Here is a 16,288-nt window from a genome sequence, read left to right as displayed (position 1 = left end):
AAAATTCTAGAAACAAATGACAATGAAAATATTACAACTCAAAACCTACGGGAGGCACCAAAAGCAGTTTAAGAGGAAAGTTGATAGCAATACAATCCTACATCAAGAAACAGGAAAAACCTTGAATAGACAACCTAACTTTACACCTAAAACAACTAGAAAAAGAAGAAGAACAACAAAAACCACATGCAAAATTAGCAGAAGGAAAGAAATCATGAAAATCTGAGCAAAAGGAAATGAAAAAGAAATGACAGAAACAATAGTAAAGATTAATAAAACTAAAAGCTGGTTCTTTGAGAAGATAAACAAAATTGACAAAACTTTAGCCAGACTCATCAAGAAAAAAAGAAAAATCAAATTTAAAAAAATTAGAAATGAAAAAGGTGAGATTACAACAGACAATGCAGAAATGCAAATAATTATGAGACTATTGTGAACAACTATATGGCAATAAAATGGATGCCCTGGAAGAAATGGACAGATTCTTAGAAAAGTTCAGTCTTCCAAGACTGAATCAGGAAGAAATAGAAATTATGCACAATCCAGTTGCAAGCACTGAAATTAAAGCTGTGATCAAAAATCTCCCAAAAAACAAAAGCCCAGGACCAGATGGCTTCACAGGTGAATTCTATCAAACATTTAGAGAAGAGCCAATGCCTATCCTTCTAATACTCTTTCAAAAAATTGAAGACAAAGGAACACTTCCAAACTCATTCTACAAAGCCACCATCACCCTAATTCCAAAACCAGACAAAGACAACACACAAAAAAATAAAACTACAGGCAAATATCATTGATGAATAAAGATGCAAAAATCAACAAAATTTTATCAAACAGAATTCAGCAACACTTCAAAAAGCTCATATACCATGATCAAGTTGGGTTTATTCCAGGGATGAAAGGATTCTTCAATATACACCAATCAATCAGTGTGATACACCATATTAACAAATTGAAAGATAAAAACCATATGATAATCTCAACACAAAAAAAATATGAGGCCTAATTTTCCTCATACATGCCAGTTCAAACTCTGTACTGAAACAGTTTAAGTGCAGAAAAAATATAAGCATCCAGCTGCCTTCTATGAAGTCAGATATTAAAGACATTTGCCAAAATGTAAAATAAAGCTGGCTTTTTCATAAAGTGCTTTAAATTTTTTTAGTTTCATGAAATATGTTAACATGCAATGATTTCCCATTGTTTTCTCAAACAAGTTATTGTGTAAATATTCTAACAATTGCCCCAATTCAGGTTCTAAAATGGTAAACATTAATAAACATTGCTACATTTAAAAAGGCTTCCCTGGTGACTCAGCTGCAAAGAATCTGCCTACAAGGCAGGAGCCACAGGAGATGCTGGTTCCCTGTTTCAATCCCTGGGTCGGGAAGATCCCTTAGAGGAAGGCATGGCAACCACTTCAGTATTCTTGCTGGAGAATCCCATGGACAGAGGAGCCTGGTGGGCTGCAGTCCATGGGGTCACAAAGAGTTGGACAGACTGAAGCAACCTAGCACACATGCACGCACATTTTAAAAAGTTTCTTAGGCTACCCAATAACATCTTTTTTTTAAGTATTTTAAAACATTTAAGAACCGAAAGGAGTTCTGAAACCAAACCTCTAAGAACAATAAGAAAAATTATAATCAATACCAAAAAAAGCCCAGAGGCCTTGATGGTCTAGTTGTCCTTTAGGAGGTTTCAATATGTTGCTCCTGTTTTCCTTTCAATCCTAGTATCAAGTGGCTGTCCCACAGAGCCCTTCCAGGAGCTTCTCAGTCATTACAGGTTTTCCTTATCTTCCATCCGATGAAAGTGAAAGTGTTAGTCACTCAGTCCTGTCTGACTCTTTGCAACCCCATGGACTGCAGCCCACCAGGCTCCTCTGTCCACAGAATTCTCCAGTCAAGCATGCTGGAATGGGTTGGTACTTCCTACTCTACAGGATCTTCCTATGTAGGGATTGAACCTGTGTCTCTGGCATTGCAGGCAGTTTTCTTTATACCATCTGAGCCACCAAGGAACAGCTTCTAAATCACTTCAGCAGCTTATTTACTTTTAAAACGGCTTTACATTTTGGCAAATGTCTTTAATATCTGGTTTCATAGAAGACAGCTTAGTTCATCAAAATGTAAACAATTATTTTGTAACAGAAGTGAAATTATTTCATACAATATAAAAAGAAAGACTATAATTGTCACCTCAAAATATAAATGACTCACTTTCTATGTTTTGATATTTACAATAAAGTAAAACTTCATTCTATTTTCTTCATTCCTATAACATAAAGTATTAAAAACTTAATGGGAGCATTGAATTTTCTATCTCTAGTTGCTTCTCTTCTGATATTTATTCCTCTTTGGTTTGCAAATTGATTGATGCTTTTTTTCTTTAGTACATATTATCGTAAAGTGGTGTTGATTAAAAGCCCACTAGTTACTGAGTTTGAGAATATATCAAGTGTTCTATCAATAAATAAATTTATCAATCAATAAATAAAAAATTCCAAGAATATTGTGTTACTCAAAACCACAAGTTTTTAAATTAATTCTGAGGAATTGATTATTTCTTAATAAAACTATGATGTATCTTCTGCAGTCATCAGAAAAAGAATATTTGCTGTTTTACCTATATATTTTTTATGATTTACGCCATTATATTTGTCACAAATATGTGCAATAATCACTCATTTTAATGTCAGAAGGTGCTATATTTATGAGATATGGCTATTTGTACAGAAATAGGTAATGCAAGGTTATTTGCTTAATAAGAAAGTGAATGATAGAAGCAATTCTTTGATCATTATCATTCATTCTCCAGTTTTACTGTTCGCCTCTGGGATAAATATCCAAAATTAATTCTTTCATTTTTGTTGTGATGAAAGTGTTTCAGTGGTTTCTCTGGTACCAAGAAGGTCAATGCCATTGGAGATTTCAGGAATTTCCATCAATCCACTAAAAAAAAAAAATACAGATCCCTGAATTTCCTAGGACAGAAAATAGAATCCTCACTAAGGCATTTCTCTTTTCTTTCTTTGAACTGGGTTTCTCTGTTTCTCACATAGTGTCACTTGGGAGCATGAGGTGAGTGTCAGAAACTGAGAAAACTCTTCTGGTAGGTAAAACCCAATAGAAACTTCCCCTCTATTTATATCCTAGGCTTTCTGTTCTGCAAGAGTCTTATTAGGAAGTACATTCTTGTCACTCCCTCCATTTTGCAGGCTAGTTACTATGCAAGTCATATTGCAGTGAATTCCAAAACCTCAGGAAAAACTCTAAAAGATTATATTAGCTGTGCAGAATTTGCCTTTAGTATACCACAGCAGACTAACACTTGTCTTCCCCAAAGGAGCACAAAATCACTAGGGGTTAACTTCACCAACGTATTACCTGTAAATAGTTTATAGGATAAGAAGAAAGGAAGTGAATTGCTTAGAAGGAAGTTATTGATAAATCATTAAGCCAGCTTTTGTGCTTTGGGGCTCTGAAATAAAGGTGTAGATGGGAAAAACCTCTGAGTATGCAATTTTCTTTGGATTCTCCCAAAGGCCAGATTAGGCTGCAGCCTTGAATTTCTGGACACTTTTATGTATGTAGCTTTAGTCCAGCTAATTTTTAGGGCATGAATAAAATATTTCAAATCTCAATTTTTGTGGATTATCAAAATCAATCTTAGGACTGATTTGCCATTACTTAGGGGTAACATAAAGTTTAATTTTATGCTATTTAATATGTTTAATAAATCAAGAGAAGAAGGGAGAGACACAGTCAAGGAAAAGATATTAAAAATTTATAACACAAGAGGAATTTATAGGTTTCCACCAAAGAGTCATTTCATGGCTTAATGTGGCATAAGCTCCTTCCTTGTATATTTCTTCTAATGAAGAAAAGTCCATTTCTTAAAAAATTAAAATTACCCACATTATGGATGTTCTTTAGGTTTATTATAAAACTTTTTATCCATGAAAGAGAAACCATGAAATCTAAATGCAAGTTATACTAGAATTATTTATAACAAAAAGATATTGTGACCCAATTATATTACTTCTAATATAAAGCACTACTAAAATTCTGTCTTCTTCTTGATCCCCATTGTTCTGTTGCTCTGTTTCTTACTTAATGTAGTCAATATTTTTATTTTATAGTCTTTCTTTGATTCTTATAACCATACTCGAAGAGTTGACTCATTAGAAAAGACTCTGATGCTGAGAGGGATTGGGGGCAGGAAGAGAAGGGGATGACAGAGGATGAGATGGCTGGATGGCATCACTGACTCGATGGACGTGAGTCTGAGTGAACTCCTGGAGATGGTGATGGACAGGGAGGCCTGGCGTGCTGTGATTCATGGGGTCACAAAGAGTGGGACATGACTGAGCAAATGAACTGAACTGAAAGAGTAAATTGTGATTGTTATTGTTGCTACTGATCTTGTGAAAATGCTATTGAGATAGCTCCATTTATTATTTCCCGAATAGCTAGATATTCACCCACATCTCCCCATAACCTTTGACTGTTTTTGACCAATGGCAAAAGGACACATGTACCTTCCAGACCAGAGAATAGATAAGTAAGCTATTTTGTGCATTTGCCCTTTTTGTGGCAATAATGAAGACAATATTTTGAGTGGTAAATCCATAAATCAGAAACAACTGATATTCCTGAGTCATGGAGAAGAGATGCTCAAATGCATTGCTTGACTCATATAGGACTGTACAAGAAGAAATAAATCTTTTTGTTGCTGTTGCTGCTGCTGCTAAGTCGCTTTAGTTGTGTCCGACTCTGTGCGACCCCACAGACGGCAGCCCACCAGGCTCCCCCGTCCCTGGGCTTCTCCAGGCAAGAACATTGGTGTGGGTTGCCATTTCCTTCTCCAATGCATGAAAGTGAAAAGTGAAAGTGAAGTCGCTCAGTCCTGTCCGACTCTTAGCGACCCCATTGACTGCAACCTACCAGGCTCCTCCATCCATGGGATTTTCCAGGCAAGAGTACTGGAGTGGGGTGCCATCGCCTTCTCGGAATCTTTAGTTCAGTTCAGTTCAGTTCAGTCACTCCGTCGTGTCCGACTCTCCGAATCTTAGTGATTGCTATTTCAGGACAAATTTATTATCATGGCCTATTATCATGGCCTCTCCTCACTTGTGCAAGTATTAAGCTAAATGTACTTTTCTGTGATTTATTTCTTGTCTTCTCACCACTGGTATCTAGTATCCATCTACAGTATTGCTGTAGCTAGAATTTATACCCTTATCCTGCTCAACATCATCCTTGTTATTTTCGACAATGTTGCTGTAAACTGCCTTGTAAAAGGTCTGCTAGTCCTCATGTAATTCTGGGAATAGTACATTGGGTTGTATGGCCTGGAAATATTTAACACTTATAGACATGATACCTGAATGTCCTCAAGGATTAGAGCAATTCATCTCCATACTGGTTGTGTATGTGTCCCCTTTTATTTCAAATACTCACCAGTAATGGGATTGCTAAATGTTTTAATGCAGGGATGTAAAATGAAATCTCACCATGATTTTAGTTTTCATTTTCTTTATTTAATGAGTTTGAACATGTTTTTGTATGCTCAATTAATCTGAAGTTTAATTAGACAAACATGGGATTTCTATAAAATAATTGTTTATGTTATGGCTTTTTTTCTATTGCATATTTTTTCTTAATGGATTTCTATGATTCTTCATGTATTCTGAATGCCATAATCACATGTTCAGCAAGTGTTTTCTATTTTGTAGCATATGTTTTCATTCCCTTTATTGTTATTATTTGATCAAAAAACTCAACTTTAGAATGGTTGACTAGTTCAACAGTTTCCTGCATTTTTGGAGCTTTCACATATTTTTATATTTTATATATTATATTTTTAATACTGGCTTCATAAGGATAAAATTTTTGTCCTGTTTTTTCTAAGTTTTGTAATTTTTCTTTTCAAATTATGACTTAAATTTTTCTGGTATTTTTAATTTTTGTCTGTGAAACGTGGTAACAATCTATTATATTTGTGTATATGGATCATCAGCTTTCTTTCTTATTACTACAGAATCTACCATTATATACTTAATCTAAGGCAATATCTATTATATATCAATGTTTTTATAAATAGGTTTCTTTTACAGTCTTTATTTTGTACAGTTGGTCTACATTTTATTTTATGTGTTATTACAAAAAACTTAATTACTATAACTTTGTAGTAATTCTGACACCTGACAGGGAAAGTTCACTCATCTAGTTCTTATTATTCAAAAAAATTTGAGCAACTCTTTGTTTTTACTCTTTATATAACTTTCAGAATCAGATTGTTAAATTTCATGAAAATATTTATTTATTTAGGATTTGCATGAAATTTATTAACAAATTCATAGAGAATTTGTTTCCTACATAATCTTTTTGTTATAAATAATGTTTAAAATTATATTTTAAATACTTTTATGCTCTTGTATATAAATATGTAATTTTTTTAATATTCACTAATACCTAGTATTTTTGATAAGCTCTTATTCTTTTTTTAAGTAATACAGCTAATTTCTGAAACTATCTTTGGCAGAATTGCTATCTCTTAAGTTTAAATAAAAATAATTACATATTCAGATAAGAAATTTGAATTCTAAAAAGGTTGAATAATTGTATCAGCTGCTGCTGCTGCTGCTAAGTCACTTCAGTCGTGTCTGACTCTGTGTGACCCCATAGACGGCAGCCCACCAGGCTCCCCCGTCCCTGGGATTCTCCAGGCAAGAACACTGGAGTGGGTTGCCATTTCCTTCTCCAATGTATGAAAGTGAAAAGTGAAAGTTAAGTTGCTCAGTCGTGTCCAACTCTCAGTGACCCCATGGACTGCAGCCTACCAGGCTCCTCAGTCCACGGGATTTTCCAGGCAAGGGTACTGGAGTGGGGTGCCATTGCCTTATCCAATTGTATCAGCACATGCTTTTAAGTAGCCTATCTGGGTCCAGATTCTGTCTTTAGACACCTAGATCAGTGCCCTTTCATCCATAGATAGGCAAGATGGAAAGTATCAGCTTATCACAAATTCCAGTTTTTTTTTTCTTTGTCAAATGGTAATATGCTTGTTATATTTCTTAATGTATAGATTTTACCTAAAACAGAAATAAGAAAGTTTAAAACCACTAGTTGTCATTAGCATAGAAGCAAAGAGACAATTTGAAGAAGAGTTGATTTGACAAAACAATAGTATTTTTATGAAACTGGCCAGCATTCAGTAAAGTGACAGAGACTCATTATTAAAACTCTTATTTTGAAATAGATTTAGGGTTATGGAAGAATTAAAAAGAACTTACAGAGTTCTTGTCCATCCCTCCTCCTGCTTCCCCTAAAGTTAACATCTTACATCCTTGCAGCATAGCTGTCAAAATGAAAATATTAACTGTTACAGTAGGATTAACTAAACTAGAGACTTTATTAATATTTTTCCAGTTTTTGTACTGTCCTTTTTTTTTTTTATTCCAAGTCATAGTCCAGAATAGTATGTTGCATTTAGTTCCTCAGTGTTTCCTTGCTTTTCACACTTTTGAAGTTCTGAAGGAACTAGTCCAATATTTGCTAGAATGTCTTTCCACTTGGTTTGTCTAATATTTCCTCACAGTTAGATGATGTTATGAATATTGGAGATAATGCCAGAGAGGTGAAATGCCCTTCTGATTGCAGCATGTTGGGAAGTAGATGATATTAAATATCATCTGGTGATGTTAACCTTGACCACTTAGTTACGACAGTGTCTGCCAGGTTTTGCTACTGTAAAATTACGTTTTATAAAAGCTGTTGCCTCCTTTGTTCATTACAAGAAATTTACTAAGTCCAACCTATATGCAATGCGAGAATAACTAAATCTACCTCCTGGAGGGAAGCGTAGCAAAGAATGTGCGAACATATGTTAAAATCACCAACTAATTAAGAAATATTTTTGGTGTTATATTTTAGGAGACTCTTTATTTTTGCCTCATTCTCTTCATCTCAAAATATATTTGTGTGACTGTACCACTTGCAACCCAAATTTTCTAAATGCAAGTGATGATTCTAATTGTTGAGCATATTTTTATTACATCAATTTTACAATGTTAATAAGTAGAGAGAACTAACAAGAGTAAACTAAAACAACCACAAGTTTGAGTGCTCTAATTAGGACGAAATCATGCTAAGAGTATGTAAGAAAACATGGAATTCTGTGGTTATGTGAGAAATTCATTTTTTTTTAAATTTTGTCCTGAAAGAAATTGAAACATGGAAATTGAAGATCTCCATGAGGTTAAAGGCTGAAGTCATTCTTCAGACTTATATTGCCCAATGTAGGGTCTGAAACATGATAAGTTGTCAAAATGTTGAATGAAAGGAAAAATGCAAAAATCAAACGAAAATTTCTGATGCATAAATAATGAAAATAATTAACACAACACATTAAGGATTTGTTACTTTGAAGATTAAGTAGAGAAAAACAGATAACCAAGAAAAATAAATTCAGAAAGGATGAACTTTATTCTGAAAGAATAAAATTGAGAAAGACAAGATTAAAAATTTTCTCCCCAAATCAGTGTTTCCTTTTTAGCATAAAAATTACATGCTTTTTCTTATCAAAATCATGTTTACCAAAGGTTATAATAGCCCTGAACAATTTATGCAGGACACATTAGTGTGTGTGTGTGGAGGGAGGAGATTGGTTAAGAACCATTGAATGTCAACAAAATAGTAACTTGCAAATATCCATCTCCTTACCATTTATTTATTGAATGGTTGTGATGCAAAATATTCCATATGATGGGGAAACACTAGTAAATAATAGGGTACAGCCCAGTACAGGATTTCATAGAACTTCATTTCCCATTTATCTCAATATAGTTGGTTAATCAAATATCTAAGTTATAAATAAAAATAATAATATCATTGTTTTTCTGAGCTTAACACTAAGTTTTTATAAACCTCAACTAAAATTATGTTGTGTGAATACTCCTCAAGTATTTCTGTATCTAGTCTCTTTGCTGTGCTCATCTACCTGTGTGTTGTGCTTAGTTGCTCAGTCATGTCCAGCTCTTTTTGACCCCATAGACTGTAGCCTGCTAGGCTCCCCTGTTTGTGGGGATTCTGCAGGCAAGAATACTAGAGTGGGCTCCAATTCCTTCCTCTAGGGGATCTTCCCAACCCATTAATGGAACCCAGGTCCCCGGCATTGCAGATGGATTCTTTACCGTATGAACCCCCAGGGAAGCCCACGCATCTACCCGGGCTATAGTAAAAGACAGAATGATGCATTGTTAAAGAGTCTGAGGTAGTTAAATTATAAAATTACTAATTATGTTGCTTTAGGCAAACTATGTATATGTCTGTTTCGCAGATTCTTGGGCTACACAATCATCAAAGCAATGGAGAAAAACTTGCAAATGAGTGGAATTTTTAGGGTCCCTTAGTCAAGCAGTCTTAGTATCTATCCATAAGATATAATGCTGTCCTTTTTCAGAAAACATTGACCTTTGGCAAAGAGACCTTCTTTAGACATTCTTGGGTTCTTGGAGGGGGAAAAAATAGAATATTAAAAGCCCTCTAAACTCAAACAATTGTTTAAAAAATATTTTTATTTCATCATTTCCTGGTATTTATTTAAAAAAAAAAAAAGTACAAAAGATTGAAGATAGTGATTCTCAAAGCTGGTTGGGATGGAGATGAGGAGCTGTATTCCTGAAACCTAATAAACCTGTAGGAATTTTTGCCCTAGGTAGTCACCACTGTGTATTAAATATTTAACGAAAGGCTGAATATACAACTGGGCTTGGCCAGACCACATATGACAATAGAACTTGAAACCACAATTTCCAAAGCAACCAGCCCAGGAAACCAAACCACAGCCTCAGAAGCAACCCATCCAAAATTTTCAGGATACGATTAATGACTGCCAGCATCCCTCCTCCCTTTTTATGTTTCTGCCCCACTTTCAACTTATGACCAACAATAGAACATCAAATGTGCTTCCCAAACCTATCACAAAAGATGCCTCTACTTCTCATTAGTCCTTCTCCAACTTTCTTCCAACAATACCTTTCATTCAGAACATAGCAGAACTCTTGTCCTTTTTTTTTTTTCCTTATGAAGCTCCCCTACCTCCTGCCTGCCTTTGAATCTCTGGCAAACTCAAATGATTGTGGCTAATTCTTTGCTGTAGAGGGTTCTTAATAAATGGTCTCAGTTTGATTTCAGTGGGGAGGTCTTCATTTATTTCAACATAAATGTGTGACAGGGTATGCAAATAAAACAACTATAGATTAAGAGAAACATGACAAAACATTATAGTAATGGCATTATCATCTTATTTCAAAATAGCTTGAAGTTAGTAGTGAACATCTATTGATTCATTCATTCTGTACACTACACCCAAGTATACATTTATATATATATAGATATAGATATATAGATATATAAAAAGACAGACACACACACACACAGAGACAGAGAGAGACAGAGAGCCAGAGATTTTACTTACAGGAATCACATTTAAACAGCTCCCACAGCAATTTTCAACCAAGGGAGCAAATGATGGCTGAAAATTCAATGTGCTCTGGTGTGGAAAAATGTCCTAATTCCCTGCATCCAGACAGGTGATTTTATGCAGTTCTAACAATGGGAAATAGATCGGGAAACAGTGGAAACAGTGGCAGACTATTTTGGGGGGCTCCAAAATCACTGCAGATGGTGACTGAAGCCATGAAATTAAAAGACGTTTACTCCTTGGAAGGAAAGTTATGACCAACCTAGATAGCATATTCAAAAGCAGAGACATTACTTTGCCAACAAAGGTTCATCTATTCAAGGCTATAGTTTTTCCTGTGGTCATGTATGGATGTGAGAGTTGGACTGTGAAGAAGGCTAAGCACCGAAGAATTGATACCTTTGAACTGTGGTGTTGGAGAAGATTCTTGAGAGACCCTTGGACTGCAAGGAGATCCAACCAGTCCATTCTGAAGGAGATCAGCCCTGGGATTTCTTTGGAAGGAATGATGCTAAAGCTGAAACTCCAGTACTTTGACCACCTCATGCGAAGAGTTGACTCATTGGAAAAGACTCTGATGCTGGGAGGGATGGGGGGCAGGAGGAGAAGGCGTCGACAGAGGATGAGATGGCTGGATGGCATCACTGACTCAATGGACATGAGTCTGAGTGAACTCCGGGAGTTGGTGATGGACAGGGAGGCCTGGCGTGCTGTGATTCATGGGGTCGCAAAGAGTCGGACATGACTGAATGACTGAACTGAACAAAAACAAGTACTTGCCAGCAGTAGCTCTGCACATTAGTGTACTACCTCACCACCAGCAAAGAAAATATAGATCTTAATTGGAAAGATATGTTTCAGTTCAGTTTATTTACTCAGTCATGTCCGACTCTTTGCGACCCCATGAACTGCAGCACGCCAGGCCTCCCTGTCCATCACCAACTCCCAGAGTTCACTCAAACTTACGTCCATCGAGTCGGTGATGCCATCCAGCCATCTCATCTTCTGTCGTCCCCTTCTCCTCCTGCCCCCAATCCCTCCCAGCATCAGAGTCTTTTCCAATGAGTCAACTCTTCGCATGAGGTGGCCAAAGTACTGGAGTTTCAGCTTTAGCATCATTCCTTCCAAAGAAATCCCAGGGCTGATCTCCTTCAGAATGGACTGGTTGGATCTCCTTGCAGTCCAAGGGACTCTCAAGAGTCTTCTCCAACACCACAGTTCAAAAGCATCAATTCTTCGGTGCTCAGCTTTCTTCACAGTCCAACTCTCACATCCATACATGACTACTGGATAAACCATAGCCTTGACTAGATGGACCTTTGTTTGCAAAGTAATGTCTCTGCTTTTGAATATGCTATCTAGGTTGGTCATAACTTTCCTTCCAAGGAGTAAGTGTCTTTTAATTTCATGGCTGCAATCACCATCTGCAGTGATTTTGGAGCCCCCAAAAATAAAGTCTGACAGTGTTTCTACTGTTTCCCCATCTATTTCCCATGAAGTGGTGGGACCAGATGTCATAATCTTAGTAGTGAATGAATTCATAGGGGAAAAAAAAAAAAAATATATATATATATATATATATACACAAAATACATTTTTAAATGTGAAAACTTCTTTATAAGACACTGTTTCATGTGTATTCTTCTCTGTTTTGGTGTGGATAGTTTGAGGAGGGTAGTTGTGATATTAAAGCCTCCAGTATTGAAATGCTTGCACACTTGTGAATATATTACTTGGGAAATGCAATACTACATGTGTCCTCATCTCCAGAAAATAGCCATGACCATTCAGAAAACAGTAAAAACTGATGTTCCACATTGTTCTCTCTATGCTAAAGTCCTCCCCTAGGGCTAAATAGATTTGCTAAACCACATGTTGTTTACCCAATTTTTGTGCCAAAGCATTAATGAGACTCCTATGGGCAATGATGTTCTGCCAAAATATTGGGTCTTTAATTCAATATCACCTTTCTTTTTGGCAATACATTTTTTCACTGAATATACATTTCTTTAAAACCCAGGATATCATTCAATATACCACAAAATACTTAAATGGTCTTGTTGGATTGCATTACTTTACCCAGAATTTAGGTAAAAATCGATTTCAGAGACATTATACAAAGGGAAAAAAAAAAAAAAAAACAGTAAGCAAAGTATACTTCAATCCATTCAATTCAGTGTAGATGAGAAAAATAACCTGACAGTGTCTAGATTCTTTTTTTTTTAATGTGCGAAGTAAAAGTCATAAAGGAATTTAAATTGTCTATATATTTGCATTACAGAAAAGGTTTACTTAAGTTTGAATGATCAAATATCACTTTAAATAATAAGAATAGTTTAATAAAGTTTAATAATAAGAAAAGTTTAAATCTCCTTTTTAACAATACGTTATCTCAATATCCTATTAGTAATTCCAAAACCCTGAAACCTTAGAAAACCAAAAGTCTGCAGTTGCCGTTGTTACTGCTGTTGAAGGTTTTGTGCAAGTTCATTTGGCAGCAAAACTGGTCTCATATAGCCATTATTTAACCCACAAGCTCTAACTATTCATGTTCAGCAATAAAAGAAATTTGACTACAGATTTTAGCCCTAGATCTTGGCACATTTGTGATGTGTGTGCTACTGATGTATATGTTAAAATCCAAAAACAAACTGCATTCTAAAACATACAGGACCCCAAAAGTTTGGAGAATGAATTGATAAGAAATTATTAAAATGTATTAGAGATGTAACTGGACAAATTAAACAAACAAAAAACAATGATCACCAGGGACTTTCTTAGACCTACAGGAAAGTAATTTTAAGGTTAAGTTTCCATGAATATTCAGCAATTGGAAAGAAGTTAAATGGCAACCCATGTCAATATTGTTGCCTGGAGAATCCCATGGACAGAGGAGCCTAGCAGACTACAGTCCATGGGGTCACAAGAGTTGGACATGAATTAGCAACTAAACCACCTGCCTAAGAATGTGATATTATTGTGTCAGGCTGACTTGTAAATTCCTGTAATAACTGCCAAACCCTCTTCATTTGATGGAAATGATTTGAAAAATATCCCTGTGGAATCCAGGGATATTAGAGGAAAAGGAAGATTACCACAAGACTGGAAATGAATACCCATGATGTCATATCTGATTATTAAGAAAAGTAAAAATGTGATTTGATCAGCAGTTCCCCAGGCGTTCTAGATGTTTTGACATACAGAGAGCAACTTAATAAGACTGATTTTTTTTTTTAAAGAAGTGGGGGGAAAAAAAAACCTTTAAACCTAGAGTGATAAATAGGATTTATCTAATCTTGAGTAACTAAGAGGACTGTCTGGAGTCCTGCAATGATGATTCTGATGTCCTAATCAGGCTCAACCAGAGAGAAAGTAAAAATCATCAGAGAAGAGGGGATAGTGTCTGTTATACATGTGATCACTGACATTTTCTTCCCTCAGTTTACATTCTCCTCCAGTTCTTCTTTTCTATACATTTCTTTTCTGTTTCTATCCTTTCTCCCCTATAATGTGCACATTCTTCCATTGCTTTTTTTTTTTCTTTTCCCCTCAGCTGCCATAGCTCCATGCTGCTAGCAAAGATTCTCATTGGTCCACTTATAAAGTAGACACTGCACTGGAATGCAGAAATTCCCTGGTGGAGCAGTGATTAAGAATCTGCCTGCCAAGGCAAATTACATGGGTTCAATCTCTGGTCAGGGAAGGTCCCATGAGCTGTGGAGCAACAAAGTCCCTGTGCCACAAATATTGAGCTCTAGAGCTCTTATCTTGGTCTGCAACGAGAGAAGTCACTGCAATGAGAAGCCCCATGCCACCCATAGGCAGCAACTAGGGAAAGTCTGTGCACAGCAATAAAGACCCAGCACAGCCATAATAAATAAAATTTAAACAAATTAATTCTAAAAAACAACATACACTCTTTCAAGAACCAAATTTTTTAAAAAGTGCAAAAATGCACTAATCGATTAATTGTTTATAGTAATTATAACTGGAGAAGGAAATGGCAACCCACTCCAGTATTCTTGCCTAGAAAATCCTGTGGACAGAGGAGCCTGGTGGGCTGCTGTCCATGGGGTCGCACGGAATCTAACACGAGTGAAGCAACTTAGCATGCATGCATTGGAGAAGGAAATGGCACCCCATTCCGGTGTTCTTGCCTGGAGAATCCCAGGGACTGGGGAACCTGGTGGGCCGCTGCCTATGGGGTCACACAGAGTCGGACACGACTGAAGTGACTTAGCAGCAGAAGCAGTAGTAATTATAATAAATTGTAAAAACTGGGTAACTTAGGTCAACTTATATTTGTAATGTAATATGGAAAATATAAATATATAATATGGAAGTAAAAGAATATAATATAAATATAATATGAGAGTGAAAAGAAAATTTAAGTCTATAGGTGCTTGTCTTGGTCAAGATTCTCTAACAGAATACCAAGAGAATGGGTGGCTTATAAACAACAGAAATTGATTTTTCACCATGCTAGAGACTGGGAAGTCTAAAATCAAGGAACTGAATAATTCAAGATATGGTGAGATCTGACTTCCTGGTTCATAGACCAGTATTTTTGCTGTGTCTTCAGATGGTGGAGGGGTTCTCTGGGTCTATTTTATAAGCACATGAGTCTCTTTTATGAGGGCTCTACCTTTGTGACCTAAGCACCTCCCAGAGGCCCCACCTCCAAATGCCATCACATTAGTGGTGGAGTTTCAGCATACAAATCTCTAGGTGACACAATCATTCAATTTTTAGTAGAACTGAAGTAAAATATAGTTAAAATGAACAACTTATTGAAAAAGCATTTAGAGAAGTACCATATTATATACTATCAAAACAACCCCACAACGCTAGTGAACAGTCCCTTATCAAAAAAAAGGTAACAGCTAAATTCTCAGAGATGAAAAAGCATTAAAAAATTTCACATATGTACACTGTATGAAATACTGACTGTGAAGTGCACAACACTTCAAATTAAACATGAAACCCAAACCAAAAAAAAAATCTATTTAAAATAGAATCTTAAATTTCAGGCATTTATTTATACATCCATATCAATATAAAGATAAATATACATGTGACAAAAATAGTATTATTAATCTGTTTCTAAAATTCTAGATTTTATGAAATTAGGGAAACAGCTTAAAACACAGCATACTAAGAAAAACTAACATCATTTCCTTGACACTTATAAAATGTAAAAGCAGATATATTTTCAAACCTTAAAATGTAATTGGTGAAATAAATATAGTTTCTCTAAATAACAGCAAATAAGCCATTTTTAAGAGGGACAGACAATTAAATTTTATTATATAAGTAAATAAATGTCAAGAGTAAAGAAAATTGTCTGCCACACTTGTGTTACTTTTCTGCTTCAGAGATGAAACTTTGGATATTTTTATCCTTTAAGAATTTTATTTTCTATGTGGTTTATCTTACAATTGATCTATAAATTTTTATGATCAACTTCATATCATATAAAACTTCCCATACTTGTTCCAATGAAATATTACTTTAATATTATAAACCAAGGAACACCACTAGAAATTTTCATTTTGTTATAATATTAAATTTTATTGTGTATTAAATATTAAGTGTTATTTATTTAATTCTCCAGAAACCTTCTCTTCATATATGTATCCCTCCAAATAAAATGCCCATCTTAACTTTTTAATTACTTTTTCAAAACCAGATTTATATCCATAACATAAACATACTGTTTCACACAGGAAATGCAAAGTGTTCAAGCCACGAATGGTGTAATATAGCATCTTGCAAAATACAAATAAGTGTTAAACTT

Source organism: Bubalus kerabau, chromosome 18, assembly GCF_029407905.1.
Source record: "Bubalus kerabau isolate K-KA32 ecotype Philippines breed swamp buffalo chromosome 18, PCC_UOA_SB_1v2, whole genome shotgun sequence".
Classification (NCBI taxonomy): Eukaryota; Metazoa; Chordata; class Mammalia; order Artiodactyla; family Bovidae; genus Bubalus; species Bubalus kerabau.
The sequence above is the reverse complement of the archived record's forward strand: the minus strand, read 5'-3'. Positions refer to the sequence as shown.